The sequence below is a fragment of the Eubalaena glacialis genome, chromosome X (assembly GCF_028564815.1).
Source record: "Eubalaena glacialis isolate mEubGla1 chromosome X, mEubGla1.1.hap2.+ XY, whole genome shotgun sequence".
Classification (NCBI taxonomy): Eukaryota; Metazoa; Chordata; class Mammalia; order Artiodactyla; family Balaenidae; genus Eubalaena; species Eubalaena glacialis.
The window spans coordinates 15014813-15032752 of record NC_083736.1 but is presented as its reverse complement, the minus strand read 5'-3'; the positions used below and the strand labels follow the sequence as shown (position 1 = coordinate 15032752).

At 43.9% G+C, this 17940-nt stretch overlaps 1 protein-coding gene and 1 long non-coding RNA gene across 9 annotated transcripts in view; one reads left to right on the top strand and one right to left on the bottom strand.

Annotated features, from left to right (window-relative positions):
- Nucleotides 1–17940, bottom strand: part of NHS (NHS actin remodeling regulator) — a 339549-nt gene that overhangs the window by 60012 nt on the left and 261597 nt on the right. The window lies entirely within an intron of this gene.
- LOC133082679 (uncharacterized) overlaps nucleotides 1–17940 on the top strand; it is a 91850-nt gene that overhangs the window by 63377 nt on the left and 10533 nt on the right. The window contains exons 4-5 of one of the 2 annotated variants that reach the window (XR_009698972.1): nucleotides 10167–10222; nucleotides 12890–12957. This is a non-coding gene — a long non-coding RNA (uncharacterized LOC133082679). Of the gene's footprint in view, nucleotides 1–10166; nucleotides 10223–12889; nucleotides 12958–17940 lie in introns of those variants that run through there. The other variant, XR_009698973.1, reaches the window with a different exon arrangement.

Here is a 17940-nt window from a genome sequence, read left to right as displayed (position 1 = left end):
ATAATTAGTGTGGTGTATCTGGCCTAATCAGGTGAGCCCTTAAAAAAAAAGACAAGCAGAAGCAGCAATACTCTCCTGTTGGCCTTGAAAAAGCAAACTGCCACATTGTAGAGAAGGCCAGGTGGCAAGCAATGGGGCCTCTAGGAGCTGAGGGCCTCAGTCCTACAAACCTCAAGGAACTGAATTCTGCCAACAACCCAGAGGCCCCTGAGCCTCAGATGAGAACTCAGCCCCAACCAAAACTTTGATGGCAAGCCAAGGGGACGCTGAGCAAAAGACCCAGTTAACCCGTGCCCAGATTCCTGAGCCACAGAAATTTCAAGATCATAAATGGGCACTGTTTTAAGCTGCTAAGTTTGTGGCAATTTGTTGTATGATATTAGAAAAGGAATACACCCTCCCACTATTTTATCTGCTTCCCTAGAGCCAGTTGCTTGCCTTGCCTGGTATCTGTCCTCTCCTTCCTTTGTTACTCCTCCCAGGGAAGGGGCAGATAATGGCACAGGTTACAATGGGAAATAGGGCTATATGTCTTGTTTTTATCCCCTACACAGGAAAAAGGTTATGTGCATGTATCAGTTTTCCTGTCCAAGACTGTAGGCTCTTGCAGGGAGCTCCAGCCATATGCTAAGCACTACGCCAGGTGCGTTATATTCATGGTATCTTCACACCACCCAGAGATTAAAGTAGTGCTCCCATTTTACCAATAAGGAAACAGAAGCCCAGGGAAAGTGAGTAAATTTGCAAAGTCACACACCTGGCATGTAGAAGATCTGGGATTAGAAACCATCTCTGGCTTCCAAGCTGCGGTTTTTTCCCAAACCAATATTGAGATAAATTTGCCTAAACTAAGGCTGATTGGGGGATGTGAAGCGGCTGTCTGCCACATGAAAAGTATCTAGTGCTTCTCAAAAAAACAATAAATAAAGGATTCATAGCTGCTACTCTGTCATCCATAGCATTAGGTGTAACCAAGAACTGAGTGAATCTTTCACAAAGTGCCCAGGAGATGTGTCATATTCCAGAAATACAAACAGCACTACAAACAGATACCATAAAACCAAACTGCTGAAAGAAAATGCCATTGTAGGAAACGTCCACAGGGCAGTGAAAAGTCTTTCTCGACTGAACTTAGCTGATCCCCCTGTCAAACTCTGAAGATAATGGGATTGTCTTGACCTTGACTCGTAGTGATGTATTGACAGCATGGATATGGTCACTGGGTTCATCTGAAATGAGCTGACTTGGAAACTGAGGAAGATTGGTGTCTGCCCCTCTCTTGGAAAGGCCAGGGTCATTTCTTTTTTGTTGTTTTTTTTAAGTATGTATGTACGTATGTATTTATTTATTTAGGCTGTGCCGGGTCTTAGTTGCGGCATGCGGGATCTTTTAGTTGCGGCGTGCATGCGGGATCTAGTTCCCTGACCAGGGATCGAACCCAGGCCCCCTGCATTGGGAGCGCAGATTCTTAGCCACTGGACCACCAGGGAAGTCCCCAGGTTCACTTCTAAGGACAGGTAGAGGCTCGGCTTTAGGAATTGTTGGGAAGGGGTAAAAATCAAGGGCGAATACAATCTTGCGCCATGCCTCTCCAGCCCCCAGTCTAGGGTTGGTACTTGTTCAGTACTGCCTTTCCTGGCCTCATGAGCTTATCACTCCCTTAAAGCTTTACTGCCCTTAAGAGGAGTGCAAAATGCTTATTCTTGGCCTCTCTTCCTAGAAGGCCCCTCTACCCCGAGTCCCCACACCTGCCGCTGGCTCTCTCCGCAAGCTACTCCTTCTTCCTTTTCCCAGGCTCTCAAGAATTTAAAAGGGGAAGGTGACAGCTGAAATCAAAGTCTGAATGTTACATGTCGTGAAAATTTCAGAAAAATGTGCAAAGTGACTCTGACATGGAATTTCTACCCCTTCAGGGGAGGGGAAGAGATTTTTAAAAATGTTCTTAGAGTGTCTACAGGACTAACTACCCACATGTACCTTGCTAACCTTCCTTCCTGCCCTTCCACCCATCACACCCACCCCCATCACACCGCTTTCTTGCTGGGAACACAAACCATCCATCCCAATGCCCTCTGACAGAAAGCAACAAGGAACATGTTTAGCACATCACTATATTAATGAGCATCTGAAATTGCATCACAGATATGTCGGCGGTTTGCTCTCTGGGTCCCTGCTAGGCTGCAGCCGATCCTCAGCAGTCACCAGCTTGGTAAGCAAAATGGAAATCTACTCAGGGTCTCTGGTGCTACTGCCTGACTTCCCAGATCCGTTAGGGAGCAAGGGAGGGGATTTCACCACTCGAAACTATTCATTCTCTCCCTCCCTCCCTCCCTCCCTCCCTCCCTCCCTCCCTCCCTCCCTTCCTCCCTCCCTTCCTTCCCCCCTTCCTTCCCCCCTCCCTTCCTTCCCCTCACCAACTCTGCTTGGCAGTGTGGAGGAGGGAGCACCAAGGCTCCTGCTACCTGTTGAACAACCCAGTGCCAGCGCCAGAGCCAGGTGCCCACAGTCTGTCCCTGCTGGGCTTCCTTTTCCGCAGAACCACAATAATTCAAACTTGTTCCCCACTGTGGACAAAGCATCCAACATGGACCCCTCAGCATCAGAAAAGTCTAGGCTTCCTGACAAGTTCTAGCACCCACAGAATAGGAGAATGTGGCTGTGTATTTATTTATGCACGAAAAGGAGCCAGAACGATTTTTCCCATATAAATATTTCTCTAACTAACTTCTAAAACGAAATGATGCTTCACACTAGGAATACTGTTTAATTATTGCTGCTGTTGTTTCAATGTTCGACATCCTGTGGAAAGATCACCAGAAGCCTGGGTTCTACTTGCAGTTCTGTGCCCGTGGGCAAGTCACTGAACGTTCCCAGGATTCAAGTTCCCCATCTTTACAAATCAGGGTTTGGCCTTCCTGCTGTCTGACGGAGTCCTGTCTGCTCTGTTTATGCCTCTGCTTTCTACCAGTCACCAAAATTAAATGAGGTTGCATCATCCCCCCAAGAAAGACTCTGTATTCAAGCTATGGCAGGATGCACTGGGGGAAAGACCCTGGGCTCTGGGATGGAACGATGGGGATTCAGCACAGCAGCAGTGGATCCAGAACAAGTGACTGAAATCTTTGGGCCTCTGTAAGTGGGGATCCTAGAGCCTTCACAGAATGGTTCTTAGGATCCAGGGAAATGATAAAGTCCTTGACAGGTCCCTACTTACTAAATATTAGTTCCCCTTCCTGCGGTGGGAACAGAAGAAGATGAAGAAGCCAGGATTGGGGTCCGAGTTCAAAAGACGAAAGTCTGGAGCTCTCCAACTTCCTGTTTTCTTTATTTTCCTGTCTTCATTTTTGTAAACAAAAATGAGGCTACTAAGAGATCACTCTTGGTGGGGGGTGGGGGGTGTCTGTCTTACAATCTGGAAACTGAAAAGAAAGCTGCCTACAACCAGGGAGCCTGTGACCTCTCTGACAGGTTGGATGTCCCCGGTCTCTGATACTGGTTGACTTGGGCAGCATTCAGTGTAATGACTTAGAGATCCTAATTCTCTGAGTCACTGTCAGAGCTGCAGCACTATATGTTCTCCTTGGAAACGGTTTATAATTTTCTTGTTTATCTTTGGGTCATTCTGCTGCCATGTTCTACACCATGCACTTCCTCCAGAATGTAAGCACGTAGCCATCTGTCACAGCTCAGCTATTGTTTTCAGAAAATTCCTTTAGGCATCTAGCAGAGTCATTGGATTCTACTACTGAAGAGACCTCGGAAATTATGGCGTTCTGTGTTTTTTCAAACCACAGGGCGTGACCCTTTAGTGGATTGTGAAATCCATTCAGCAGATCAAGACTAGCGTTTTTTAAACAATGAAATAGAAGAGAGTAGAATAGAAAATACCACAATGCACCTCATGTAGTATTGTTTCGTGACGCTCTTGGTTCTGTCACATATGTGTGCATTTGTATGTGTGTATGCCGGGGTGTGATGTAAACATGTATTTCTTGCTCTGGGCAGCAGTCAACACACTGAAAGCTACTGTTTAGGCCACCCCTCTCAGGTACTGAGGAGGAAATCAAGGTTCAAAGATATGACCCAAGATCACAGAGTTGATTTTTGGCAGAGGCAAAAACAAAGCTTAGGTCTCCTGACCCCGGGTCCATGCACTTCCCTTGGCAACATTCAGCCTGGCCGCTGCGCCCTTCATCTCTCTCAGTGCTTATTTGCTATCTATCACATCTATCAGGTTGTCCTTCTGAAAACAAAACCCAAAACTCACAACACACGCTTTTCACCTGTCATCTAAGAAAGTAGCCATTTTAATTTTGGGATGCCAGAAACGCTTCGGCCCAGGGAGCAAAGACCAAGTTTCCCGGGGATGCTGACGCGCCCAGTCAGCAGACCGCACATTGAGTAGCACTAGTTATAGATACTGAGGCAACAAGGTAGGTATTAGATTGAACAATATTAAATTAGTGATATTCAACTGTTTTGCTCTACAAAAACCATCTCAATAGCGCAGTCTAATAATTAGATCAACCCCAAGGTTAGCTTTACCAGAGAGGCCATAATGTTCTCAGATAGTGGTAAATCGCCTGCTTTCCAGCAAACCTGGGCTGAAAATGACCAGTCCATCACCAAGTCATGACACCTTTGTGCCAGTTTTCAGGACTTGCATGCCTGAGCTTAAATCAGAGTGGGAGCCTGGCTCCACCCTTGCCTCGTCAGCCCCACACCCCTTAAAGAGACACTGGCAGTTTTACATGTTTGCAAACAAGTTAACGTATAGAAAAGATAATACCGATCAGAAATGAGGAATTTGATCTTTCAGGAGAGCCAGATGGATAGCTAAGGAATACTTCAAAGATTCAGAAAAGGGTGAATTGTCACAAAGCTATTTTCATTATTTGCAGAGAACCAGGTGAGGCTGGTTACAGGGAAGACATGAGTATCAGCTTTTGGTATTCTTGGTTCCTTGAAAGCAGGAAAATGGAGAGGAAGGAAGGCACTCTACCCACAAAGATGAATACAGTGTTTTAAAGTCCCTTCATTCCTGCTCAAACTACAGATGTGATGTTATGAACACAGGTACCTTTGACATTCCAGGGAAGAAAGTGGAGCTGGAGTGGGAGAGGCAGATCAGAAAAAGCATGTGAAAATCACCTTTCTATTCAGGAGACACTGCATACAGCCACTGGATATAAGAGGAAAGGGTTCTTTCTGTTTCCATTATGGTGCACAGAGACTCTCTGGTCCTCTTGGACAGATGCCCTTGGCTTGGTTAAACCATGAAGCAGTAAGGTAATTAGCACATGACACCCAGTTACACATGCTAATAAATCTCTTCTCCTAGGTAGAGGTTAGTCTCTTAAAATTTACTTAGAGATCATCAGCAATGATGGAAAATTTAAAAATACTTACAAAAGGTCCCACATACCACCTCCACTGCACTGCACTTAGGATTACTTACTTGCTAATTAGTATCTTCATAGGTAGAGAAGTGATGCCCTTTATTGGGCCAACAAAGAAGGAATAAATACATGAGCCTGCAAGCCAGAAGGAATTCTTTTCCAAGGACCTTTCCACTCCCAAAGCCAAGACGTTTATAATGAGTTGTGTGCTCTCTATAAAAGACACACATAGTTAACACGTGATATATTGAATCTGGAGTCAGAAAAGATGTGTTGTCTTTTGACTCAGCCTGAGTCTAGCCGAGTCTGCAGCAATACTGAAGGAGGCCCACTCTTCATGGACAATGGCTCTTTCTCTATCTGCCCGGGGAAGACAGGCTCAGAGAATGGTTCCCCAGGACAGGCATTGAGGCAAAGGTTCAGGAGGTGATACTAAGAAGCTACCAGTAGGGGGAGGAGGGAAGTGAGAAAGGGAAGGGAAGGAAACCAATAAAGGGTGTACGTATGAGCATGTTATCATGGTGGGTAACTGGGGCTGGGTCACCTTCGGGGAGCTAGTGCAGAACACACCCCTTAGAGGCGAGGGAGTTGGGATATTTGTCTACCACTTCCTATCAATCACTGGTTGAAGGCTGCCTAGGTGCCAGAACAGTATTTCCCTGGTACTTCTAGAAAAGCAGGCTCCTTAGTCAGAGAAAGAATGCAGGTCGTGGGAGCTGTAAGTCAGGCTGCTGTGCACTAAACTAATAAGGGTAAGGGAATATGGACAGAGCACTAATAGTCTTGGGGGTTTTAGGAATGTGACCCTTAGAGAACAAGCATTTGCATTTCAGATTTGGGATGTCTTGATTGCTCACCTGGCTAATTTTTAAAGTTCTCCAATGCCACAGTAGCTTAAAATGGATTTGTTGTCAAAATCCCCCAAGAGTGGCAGTGAAAAACCCCTGGTCAGACAACTCTGGATCCTGGTTGGAACATTAGCTGGGAGGGCCATGGCCTGGAGGCCTGGCTGAGGGGAGGCTGCCTTCTGGAGAGGCATGGACTAGGTGCCCTGGCTATGCCCAGGGTCCTGCCTGCTGTGTGGCATTGAGCAGGTCACTGGACCTCCTACAGTCTCTTTCCTCCTCTGGAGTTTTAGGCATGATATGGTAGCCCAGGTTCCTCTTGCATATTTGCTGCCCCAGACCTGGAATCAGCCCTTTCTCCAAGAAGTCCTGGCTCTTCTCGGCGGGAACAGGCTTTAGAGACCACATTCCGCATGCCAGGGGTATTCATTGTTGCTGGGTTGTCATTGACTCTAAGCTTCTTCGATAGACAAGACTAGAAAATATGTAAATTTTAGAAGGTGAAGATAAATCATGAGTTGAAACCGCTATTTCCAATTCAAATCTAAGATTACGGGTTTCAATTTAACTTTCTTGATTTTATAATTGATCTCTTTTATGCTGAAAATCTTGATTCTTAACGACAGTGGCATAATTTCTTACTTGAGTAGTCTCAAAATGACTACAATAAGACAACTGAATTCAGTTTTAGATACCTTTTTGTTTTGCTTTTTGTCTTTAGGATATTTTCTACTAGAGATGGACAGTAAGAAATACTTTGTTTAAAAGTCACATGAAATGATTGAAGGTGTTGAATACAATAATTGTTAAGGTTCTGTATATTCCTTTGGGTGCATGAAATGAGAAAAACGAGAGGCTCCTGACTGCCCCATTCAGGCGGATCTAGTTCGTAAATAACTAAAATCCGTCTAAAGCTTCTGCATTTTTAATTTACAGCTTATTGGAGAAAAACATACAAGCCTTCTTGCCCTTCACGCTCATCTGCCCCATGTGTTGCCATATTTAGAAAACTAGGAGTTCCTTCCCTTCCCTCCTTGTCTCTGGGGTGTTCTGCCACTGGCCCTCGGAGGAGCTGGACTGGCTTTGTTGAGTAACAGCACAGAGAAGTCCACGTGGTGATGAGGAGAGCCTTTAATCTCCAGAAGACTTGAAAACTCAAGCCTGGAGGTCTTGACATTTAGCCCAGAGATCAAACACATATGTTGGTACCTGCAGGGAAAAGGGAAATGAACTAGCCATTTTTGAATCCAGAGCCTCTGATGGAAACTCCATAAGCAATGGCAGAATCTGCTGAAGGCCGTGGGCCCGTCAGGAGCTGAGTAACCTGTCTAGGGAATCTCTCTAAGGATGTGGGTGAGTGGACCACACACAGGGATCAGACTACTTCACCTATGAATGTCTGTAAATGAGCCCAAATACCAAGACACTAGGCTGTACCATATGAAATGGATATTTTTGTAGGTCAAAATAGTTAGAAATATTGTTGATTTCATATGGTTCAACTGTATAGCTCTTAGATAAGCAAATGAGAATCCAAGAACTCAACAATCTTTCAAAATAGATAAATGACACCCTACTTCTCCCTCCCAGGTTTAAGGCATTTGTCATGTTTCTCTTCTCAGGTTGATTTGCTAAGGAGGCAGGTAGAGTGAGAGGAAAAGAGAGAAAAAAGTTATAGCAGGCAACTGGTTCTAGAGGGTCGCATTAGAGGACAAGGGACTTGGGCCCCAGTGCTGGCTGGCACAGTTCAGAGGCTCACCAGTAGATCTTGACCCCAGTCCCGCCGAGCATACCGGAGTCCCTGTCTAATCACACTTGGGTCTGGGAAATGGAATGTGTAACCTCTTATTAAGTTCAAGGTACATACTGTGCAGATGTATTTTAAAGAGAAGGAGATGCCATCAGTGCCCTGAGGAATTTCTAACCTGGTAGCCACATTAGACAGATTAGATGATGAGCCCAATGGGATCAAGTGTGCCCCCTGAGAAAGGTACAGAGTGCCATACAGGTCTAAGAGAAACGCTCTCTGGTTCGGGAAGGGGTACAGGGAAGAGGTAGTCTTGAAGTGGAAGCAGAGTTGATGGATAGAATTAGCAGGGAGGTTGGAAAACGCTGGAAGAGAACCGTATGAAATTTCCATTTTGAGGTAAGAAACGTCTGAATATTGGCAATTTCCTATGAGGCAACCCAATATGAAGGTTGGAAAGAGTGTCAGTGCAGGTCCCAGGAGGAGTTTACTGCCGCTGGACCAGGGATTGTGTGAAGCAAAGGGGGCAGGTTAGGGGCTGCCAAGAAGGAAGACAACACTACTTAGTGAGCATGATGTGCATGGACTAGACCCTGAGGTAGGCTCTGGATAATATCATTTGGTTCCCACAGTAAACCCAGGAAACACATTTGATTATCTCTAATTTGCTGAATAGGCATAGAGAGGTTAAGAAAAATTGCCCAAGGCCCCAAAGATCATAAATGGTAGAGCCAGGACCTCAAAGTGAGTACATCTGAGTCCAAAGCCCCACACCACTTTCTACCTTGCTACCCTGCTTTCTAACCCACACCACTGCCCGACACAGGAGCAGATATCTGTGTGGGAAGGCCACGGTCATCCTGGAAAGGAAGACTGAAGTCATTCAGTGGAGACCCCTGCTGGCCGGGTTGAGGAACCTGCTATATAACGGGGAGTGTCTTAGGTGCCCCAAAGCAGAGCTCAAGACAAGCTGTTTGTTTAAGGATAGAGATGGGCTTCCTTGTTTATTTTTTGCATCTTCCAGCTAAGCAACGGTCTAGAATATGGACCTGTATGTTATAGGAGCTCAAGTATTTTGGTTGAATGGATGCGATTCAACTCCATAAATGGTTCAAGCTATACATCTTTGTGGCCCTTTCTCTCTCCTTTAATCTACCGTCTTTCTTTTCCTGATCTCTTTCCTCCCAGATAAATTCTACTCAATGTCCAGCTCAAGTTGTACCTTCTCCATGAATCCATTCAAGATTCATGGACCCCAGGGCCCAATAGGTTCATTCGTTTATTGAGCAATGAGTGATTAAGGACGTCCCATGTGCCAGGCACTGTGCCGGGCACTGCCAGTGATTGATAGACATGACAGACACAGTCCTTGCCCTCATGGAGGTCACATCCAGGAAGGAGGAAGGCTAGGAAGTAAAAATTGACTGATAAGGAAGGATGTAATCAGGTAATAATAGGCACTCTGATGAAATAAAGCAGGGGGGTGAGAGAGAGCAAGGCTACTGGGAGGCGTGGCATGGAGTAAATGACAGTAGATGACCAGGAAGGCCTGAGATTCTCAACTAGGCATCAGAGATACCAAAGTAAGGGAGAGAGAGAGGGTACCTGTCCATATGGCGCTGACCTCTAGAGGAATGACCTCTTCCTCTAGTTGAGTGTGGCAGTCTGGCCTAGCTAGTTACCAAAGTCATTTCCTCTTTTTCGGCACACAGCTGGACTACGTTTCCCAGCCTCCCTTACAGTTGGGTGTAGCCATGTGTTGAGGTCTAGCAGTAGCATGTGAGCAGAAGTGATCTGCACCACTTCCAGCATAGCTCATAAAAATCTCCCACATGTTTTCCTTCATGTTCTTGAGACTTAGAAGCCATATACTGAAGATGGTAGTTTCACAAGATAAAAAAGAGCCTGGATCCTTGAGCTCCGGCTAGGAGAGCAGCTACCCACCAGTGAAGAAAAACCCATTTTGGACATTATGCAAGCGAAGAATAAACCTGAATTTTATTAAGCCAGTGAAATACTGGGGGTTATTTGTTTTGACAGCTCACATTACACTAATTCACTGAAGTCACTGTGTCATTGCCATGGCTATTCATTTGACCCATTCTCAGCCTAGGACATGGTCTTATCGTATTACTGTTTACCTTTGTACTCTTAGTTCACTTTTTCTTTCTGTAGGTCGCACCCCCTCAACTCAGATGGCAACAGTGCAGTCAGAGGCCTGCCCTTCTGAGGTGAGTGCTTTGATATCTTACCTGCTCATTAACGAGGGATTCCGCTTTCACTGCTGTATCATGTCAGTGGATGCTTTTATGGCCCTTTGAGTCATTTGTACTTTTAGGTAGGGGAATGATCGACGTTTTCTCTTTTAGTGGGCTTAGAAGACACGTTTTCTAGACTACCACAAATACAATCCTTCCCCAAATTATGATCATTTCCGAATTGGTGGGGCCTGGGTCAGTATGACAGTACTGCTTATACAGTTGTAGCTGCTTATTTCCCTGTCAGACTGTTTACTTTTTCAGGACAAAGAGTATTTCTTGTCTGTATCTCAGCACGAGGCACAGTCAGGCACACAGTAGGTGCTCAGTAAATGCTTGCTGAAGGAACGAATAGGGAATAGGGTTATTTAATGTTGTTAAACACACTGATGTGCTATGGAAATAATCTGCACAAGTTTTTGTTCTTCAAGAAGCATCTTTAAAGCCACCCCGTCAATTTACAGTCAGCATTAACAAAAGCTTTTCCGTGAAAACCAAATGCATAGAAGTCAGGCTGAATTCCGAGTCGCTCTGGGGCGTCCACAGAAATGAGGATTGTGCGGGAGGGCACACTAAGTAGGAATCTGCTTTCCTGCTGCTTTGCTAAGTGCTGGCTTTTCCCCACCTTTGTTCTTTCTTCCCAAACTCTACCTCCAAATTATCTCTGGGAGTTGTCTACAGGCAGAGTCATTCTTTATCCTGACACACACCTCCCTAAGTCACCTACCCAGTGAAAGCTGCAAGCACCCACTTAGCCAAAATACTGGGCTCGATTTCTCTCCAAGGCCAATACCCAGGCAATGCACGCGCAGCTGGGTATTGGCCTTGGAGAGAAAGGCAATGCCTTCTCAGTGCCCTCAGAGCAAGTCGCCCAGCCCCACACAGGCTCTCGCCTTCACACTGCCCTCCTGCTCCAGATAGATAGCAACTTTCTTTGAGTGTCACAAAGCAGAGCTTCACTGGTCAGAGACACCAAGGCCAGACTGATATGGCAAAAGAGCAAGATCAGGAAAAGAACAGGCTTATACTATAACCTTGAAGAGTAAAGAAATTATTTTATTGTTGTTTTTCTTTTACAGCCTCAGACCCATGCAGCAGTAGGAATTGAGGTTAAAACACAGATGCCACTAACCTGCAAACCAAATGGCATGAGTCAGTGACACCAGCTCCGAGACCTGTTTTGAGCCCAAGCAATGGTCCAAGTCGCACATAGTTCACCTTGCTTGATCTAACAACAGATCAACCTCAGAAAGAGGCATTTTTGACAGAATTTCACCCACTGAAAAAACAGCTGGCTAGTCCGTTTCTTTTCCCAGTAATAAATGAGAAGCATTTATTATTTCATTACACTTACCCAAGCCATAGACCACCTTCTAAACTGGCTGTTTCCCGAAAGTTGCCAGTGAATTCAATCAAAGGTATAGATTCAGTCCTGTGTAGACATGGGACAGACCCCTTTTAGTGGGCTGTCATGGGGCCCCCTTCTGTCATTTCTGCAGGGAATTAATTAGATATTAGGGCAAGGATGTTTACATGAAGAGGTGAAGATAGTGGAGAGAAGGCAAGTAGTACTTAAACAAAACGTGGCGATCTCATTTTAGTTAAGAATGAGGTTCAGCCAATGTTCTCTTTTTTTTAAAAAAACTTGCTTTTAAAGGCTGTCAAAGCAATAGCTCCGGTGAGCACAACATTTATTTACCTTTTATCCACGCGTAAAGGTTTGTTCTTTCCAGAACAATAGCCACCTGGGACAAGTGACATGCAGAGGTGTCCAGATTCCCATCTCTCTCACCACTGTGTCAGCTTACCAGTGTGCCCTCCCAGGTCTTCTTTAGATATTGGCTACTGGCTAAAGCCCATTCCAGAAATACCAGTGTCCTGTGTGGTAGGGTTTTCTGCAAACCCACAGAAAGCAGGATCTACTGGGACTTTCCAGGCAAACTGCCTTTTCAGGGGTAGCAGACTCCAGAAGTTCCCTTCTCCTGGGGTGCATTCAAGCCAGTGGCCCGGAGCAGACCGTTCAGGGTCTGAACTGTAGGACTGTCAGGGCCTTTCTAGTAACAAGTATGGACTTGAGCTTTTGTATTTATTTGGATAGACCCCAAAAGGCTCATCTCAACAATTAAGAAAATCCTAGTTGAATGTTTACTTGTTAGCTAGGACTCACAGACCATTAGGCCCTCCCTTCGCCTCCTGCTTCCCTGGACTGCATGTCTCCATCACTCTCTTACTCCACTTCCTTTCTCTGTCCCCTTCACACCCCTTTCCCTTTTGTCCTGGGCGAGGGCCTGGGTCTCTAACAGACCAAGACTAGCCTGCCCTTTTTGGATATGTTACATTTTTCAGCCTGTAAAGAAAGTCCTGGTGGTGGTGTTTTTTTGTTTTTGTTTTTTTGTTTTTTTCCCATTTGGTGCACAGGGCCAAAGTAATAGCTATTATGGCCGTGACAAGAATGAAATCATTGAGTACTGAGAAAAATCAAACCAAGAAAGGAATGACTTGTCATTCTCTGATCTTCACTCTTTCTTTATCCATTAACACACACACACAACAACAATGCTCACGCAACAGATATTAGTCAGGCACCTGCATGGCCCGCCATTGAGTAATGTTCACCTTTGTTCCTACAACTTATTTCAGGCCTGCTTCTCCCACTTTCACGTGCGGAGGATAATCGTGATGTCGACAACAACTTGCCATCTTTCTCTGAATATTCATTCAACAAATAATTACTGTGCATCCACTGAGTGCTGTCCCTGCCTGAGGGGCTGAGGTATGAAGTCCCTGTCCTCCTGGAGCTTGCTGTCTAGTAGGAGACAGGGAACAAATAAACACATAGCTACGATATCAGGTGGTATATGTTCTGTGAGGAAGCAAAGAAGTGGGGTAAAGGACTGAAGAGTGGTGTAGCAGACGAGCTCGGTGCCTTGCCAGCATCCCCGCGGCATTCACCTGGGCACGCGGAGGCCGCTTCCCGTGAGCCCCTGAGGCCCTCTGCCTGGGGGCAGTTATTTTTCTGGCCATGGGACAATGCTTGGCCCACAAGCAGGGTAAGCAAGAAGTATTAGAGAACGTCTTTCTCACTTTCCTCATCTCATAGTTACGATATCTCCTTTAATCCTTTCTTTCACTACTTCCTCCAATTGGTTCACTTCTCATTTCTCTGATGGCTCTTTTTCTGAGAGTTCTGCCATTTAAATAAAATGCGTCTACCACTGATTGGGGCAGGGAAGCTGGACTGTCCACAGCCCTGCTTAGGGAGGCAGCCTCCAGGGGAAAAGCAGCAGGCTCCCTGCAGTGGCGCCCCCCTCCCCCAAACTTTTTTAAAAGATGGGAGACAGATCATTTTCTCCTGCTCCATCGCCATCATCATTGTCAAGGACACCTTCTCCTGAGAACCCATTATGTGCCGAACTTCGGGCCATTTGTTTAACCTTCATCATCTCTGACCCTCACACCAACTCTGAAAACCAAACAGTAACTACAGCCCAGCCCAGGGAGGCAACCTTCCCTCCTACGGCAGATGAGGCGCTCCCCTCATGCCTCTGGCTACACAGGACACACCGCAGCAGCGATTCCCGTGGCCACAGTGCCCTCACCATGCATTCTGGGCCCTGCCAAGGCAGTTACTTTGATCCTGAATAGGAGACTCCAGATCACAGGGGATGTGGAGTTCTTTTTAGGCAGCTGGCATGAGCTTAGCACAGATGCCTCCCGGAGCAGGACTGCTTTGCTGCCTCCTGGGAGGTTCATCATCAAAACTTCCTGCCCTGACCCACATTGTGACTCTCTCCATTTGTGCTTCTGGCTGGAGCTACCAGGTAACCGACATCGGAGTCTATTAGTGCTTCATTTGGCTCAGAGTTCCTTCTGGAGGAGTTGGCATCTAAAAATTGGTTAGCAATAAGCGAGCCCTGAGGTGATAACTATTAAGGCCTGAAAGGTAGGCAGAACTGGTCTGTGGTCTGTGTGGGTGGTCCCCAGGAAGTCCCTTAGCGTCTCTAGGATTTAGGTTTCTCTCAGGCTGGAAGCGATCACAGATAGTTTTTAGGGCTCCGTTTTACCCCTTTCTTGTCCTTAGTGCTTACCAAATGTCTATGTGTACATCTACATTTTCAGCTTCCTATGTAGTCAGACTGAGGCCAAATGACAGAGTGTCAGCTACTAGCCAGTGGGACACAGGCAGAATTAATGTACACCACTTCAAGGCTTGGTCCTTATAAAACCTCCCAGGAGCCTTGCTTCTCTCTTTTCCTCCACTGCTTGGGAACTACACATTCTAGGCTTACATCAGACTTTGTGTGAGGAAGAAAGAGAACTATTATTGTATTAAAGCACTGAGCTTTGTTGGTTTATCTGTTAGCATAGCATAGTGTAGCCTATCCTGACTAATACATTTTCTTTTATTCTGCCTATTCATTCATTCATTCACTCACTCGTACTTTCAGATGTCATTCATTCACTTGATATTAATTAAGTGCCTACTACATGGCTAGACACTAGTACTTTAGCATGAATAAACCTTGGGTTCTTCCCCTGGAGAAGAGGTGGATATCTAGGTGAGGAGATGGAGATGGATATGGGAGCAGAGACAATAATAATACAGTGTGATAAGTGTGTACAGGGTGCATAACATTGTGTTATGTGCAGAGAAATAAATATTCAGAGGCCTTTACCTTTAGAAAACTTCAACTATACTCTTTCTAGTTTCATTCTTTATCCTTTTTTCTAGACAGTGCTCACCCCTGCATACTGTGCCAGTTCTAAAAAAAAAAAAAAATACAAACTGCATTTACCACCACTCTCTCCTTCCTACCAGCCCATCATTCCAAATCCATCTTCCTGAAGTGCCATTTCTATAGGTCATGCCCCCGTCTGAAAATCATTCAGGGGTCTTTCTTTCATTGCCCACATAAGGTCCAAACTCCTTAATTTGGCATTGATCCAGTTCTGAGCTATCTTTCTAACATTATTTTCCTCTTCTCCTTCAACCAGATTGGCATAATCCATGTCCAACAACCCACAGCATTGGTGATCCCACTCCCATGTCTTTTCTCACACCACTGTTTCCTCAGAACTCCCCTCCTTGTCTGCCTAAGTCCCTTCTTCTCTTCAGAGTCCCACCTCAAGTGATATCTTTGGTCTTTCTGTCTACCCCAGTCTATAGTATTAATATATTCAGCAACTTAGATGAAATGGACAATTCCTTGGAAAAAAAACTAGCAAGAGACAGAGAAAAGAGAAATAGTCCTGTATGTCCTAAAGAAATTGAATTCTTAATCAAAACCTTTCCCACAAAGGAAATTCCAGGCCCAGATGGCTTCACCAGTGAATTCCATAAAACATTTTAGGAAGAAATAATCCGATTTACAAAAATTCTTTCAGAAAATAGAGGAGAACATTTCCCAATACATTGTATGAAGCTTGTATAACCTTGACACCAAAACCTGATGAAAGACACTTCCAAAAAAACCTATAGCTAACATCATATTTAATGGTTAAACATTGGCTGCTTTCTCTAAGATTGGGAAGAAATCAAAACATCTACTTTCACCAGTATAATAAGACACAAAGATACGAAGGGAAGTAGCAAATACTGTCATCATCAGCAAAATGATTGTGTAGGTTTAAAACCCTATGAAATCTACAAAAACTGCTAGAACTAAAAGAGTAAAATTAGAAAAGTCACTGGATATACGGTCAATATATAAAAAAATCAATTGTATTTCTCTCTCTCTATATATACTAGTAATTAAAACTTGGAGAATTAAATAAAAAGGAATACCATTTACAATATTATCAAATATATAAGTCTAACAAAAGATTGCGTGTCCTCTACCCTAAAAACTGCAAAACATTCCTAAGAGAAATTGTAGAAGGCCTATGTGATCAAAAGCTATACTATATTCAGGGATTAGAAGACACAACATTGTTAAAGATGTCTATTCTCCCCAGATTCATCTATCGATTCAAATCAATGGCCAATCAAAATCCCAGCATTTTTTAAAGAAATTGACAGGCTGATTCTGAGATGTATGTGAAAATGCATAGGTTCTAGAATAGCTAAAATCTTGAAAGAGAAGAACAAATTGGGAGGATTTATGCTACCCGATTTCAAGACTTAGTATAAATCTACAGAGATCAAGACAGGGTGGTTTTGGCAAGAGAGCAGACATATAGATCAATGGGGCAGAACAAAGGGTCCGGAAATAGACCCACACACATACAGTTGATTGATTTTTCGAAAAAGGCGTTAAATCAATTCAGTGGGGGAAAAGAAAGGTTTTTCTTTTTTTGTTTGTTTGTTTTACAAATGGTTCTGGAACAACTGAATATACATATGGGAAAAAAATTTATTTTGACCCCCTACTTCACTCCATACACAAGAAGTAGTTACATAAAGATCACAGACCTAAACACAAAAGCTAGAACTATAAAATCTCTGGAACAGAATGCATGACAAAATCTTCATGAACTTAAGGGAAGCAGATTTCTCTGACAGCGTTCAAAGGGACTAGCCACACAAGAGAATACTGATGAACTGGACTTTGTCAAAATTTTAAAAATGTCTGCTCAGCAAAAGAATACCATTTAGAAATAAATTGGCAAGGCACAGGCTGGGAATAAATATTTGCAATCCATATATTTGACAAAGAACTTTCATTCAGAGTATATAAAGAGCTACTACAAATCAATAATAAAAAAACAAAGAACCCAATTAAAAATGAGGAAAAGGCATAATGACATTTCAGAAGAGAAGATAGATATATGAATGTCTAGTAAGCTCATGAAAAGATATTCAACATTATTTGTCAGCAGAGAAATTCAAATTAAAACCACAATGAGATACCATTTCATATCCACTGTAATGACTACTGACGTACCAAGTGTTAGCGGGGATACAGAGCAACTAGAGCTCTGATACATTGCTGGTGGGAGTGTAAAATGGTACAACCATTTTGGAAGAATCTCTGCCAGTTTCTTATAAAACTAAACATACACTTAACCTATGACTAAGCATTTTCCCTCCTAGGTATTTACCCAAGAGAAATGAAAATGTAAATCTACAAAAAGACTTGTACAAAAGTATTCTTAGCAGCTTTATTCATGATGGCCCCAAACTGGATACAGCTCAACTAAATAGGTAAACTGTGGTGTATTCTTACAATGGATTATTGCTCAGCAGTAAAAAGGAATGAACTACTGATACATAAAACAGTATGAGTAAATTTCAAAAAGTATTATGCTGAATGAAAGAGGCCAGATATTTTTTTAAAATCACACTGTATGATTCAATTTATATGTAGTGCTTGAACGGGCAAATCTAATCTATGTGACAGAAATCATAATAATGGTTGACAAAGTGGGTGGAAGATTGGAAAGGGGTACTAAAATTTGGGGGGGTGATGGAAATGTACTGTATATTATTTTGGGAGGTGGTTGCACAAACGTTTATGTCAGAGCTCATTGAACTCAACACTTAAAATGTGTACACAACTTAACTGTATGTTAAACTATATCTCAATTTTAAAATTACCCCTTCCACCACCCCAAAAAACCATGTTGGGTGCTACTGTAATGTACTGTTATTATTTTCACACGCAGTTATCCATTTTAAATTTCCTTAGATCCCTCGGCAGGACCCGCACGATACTTGGGACTCCATATTTGTCGAATCAATGAATGAGTAA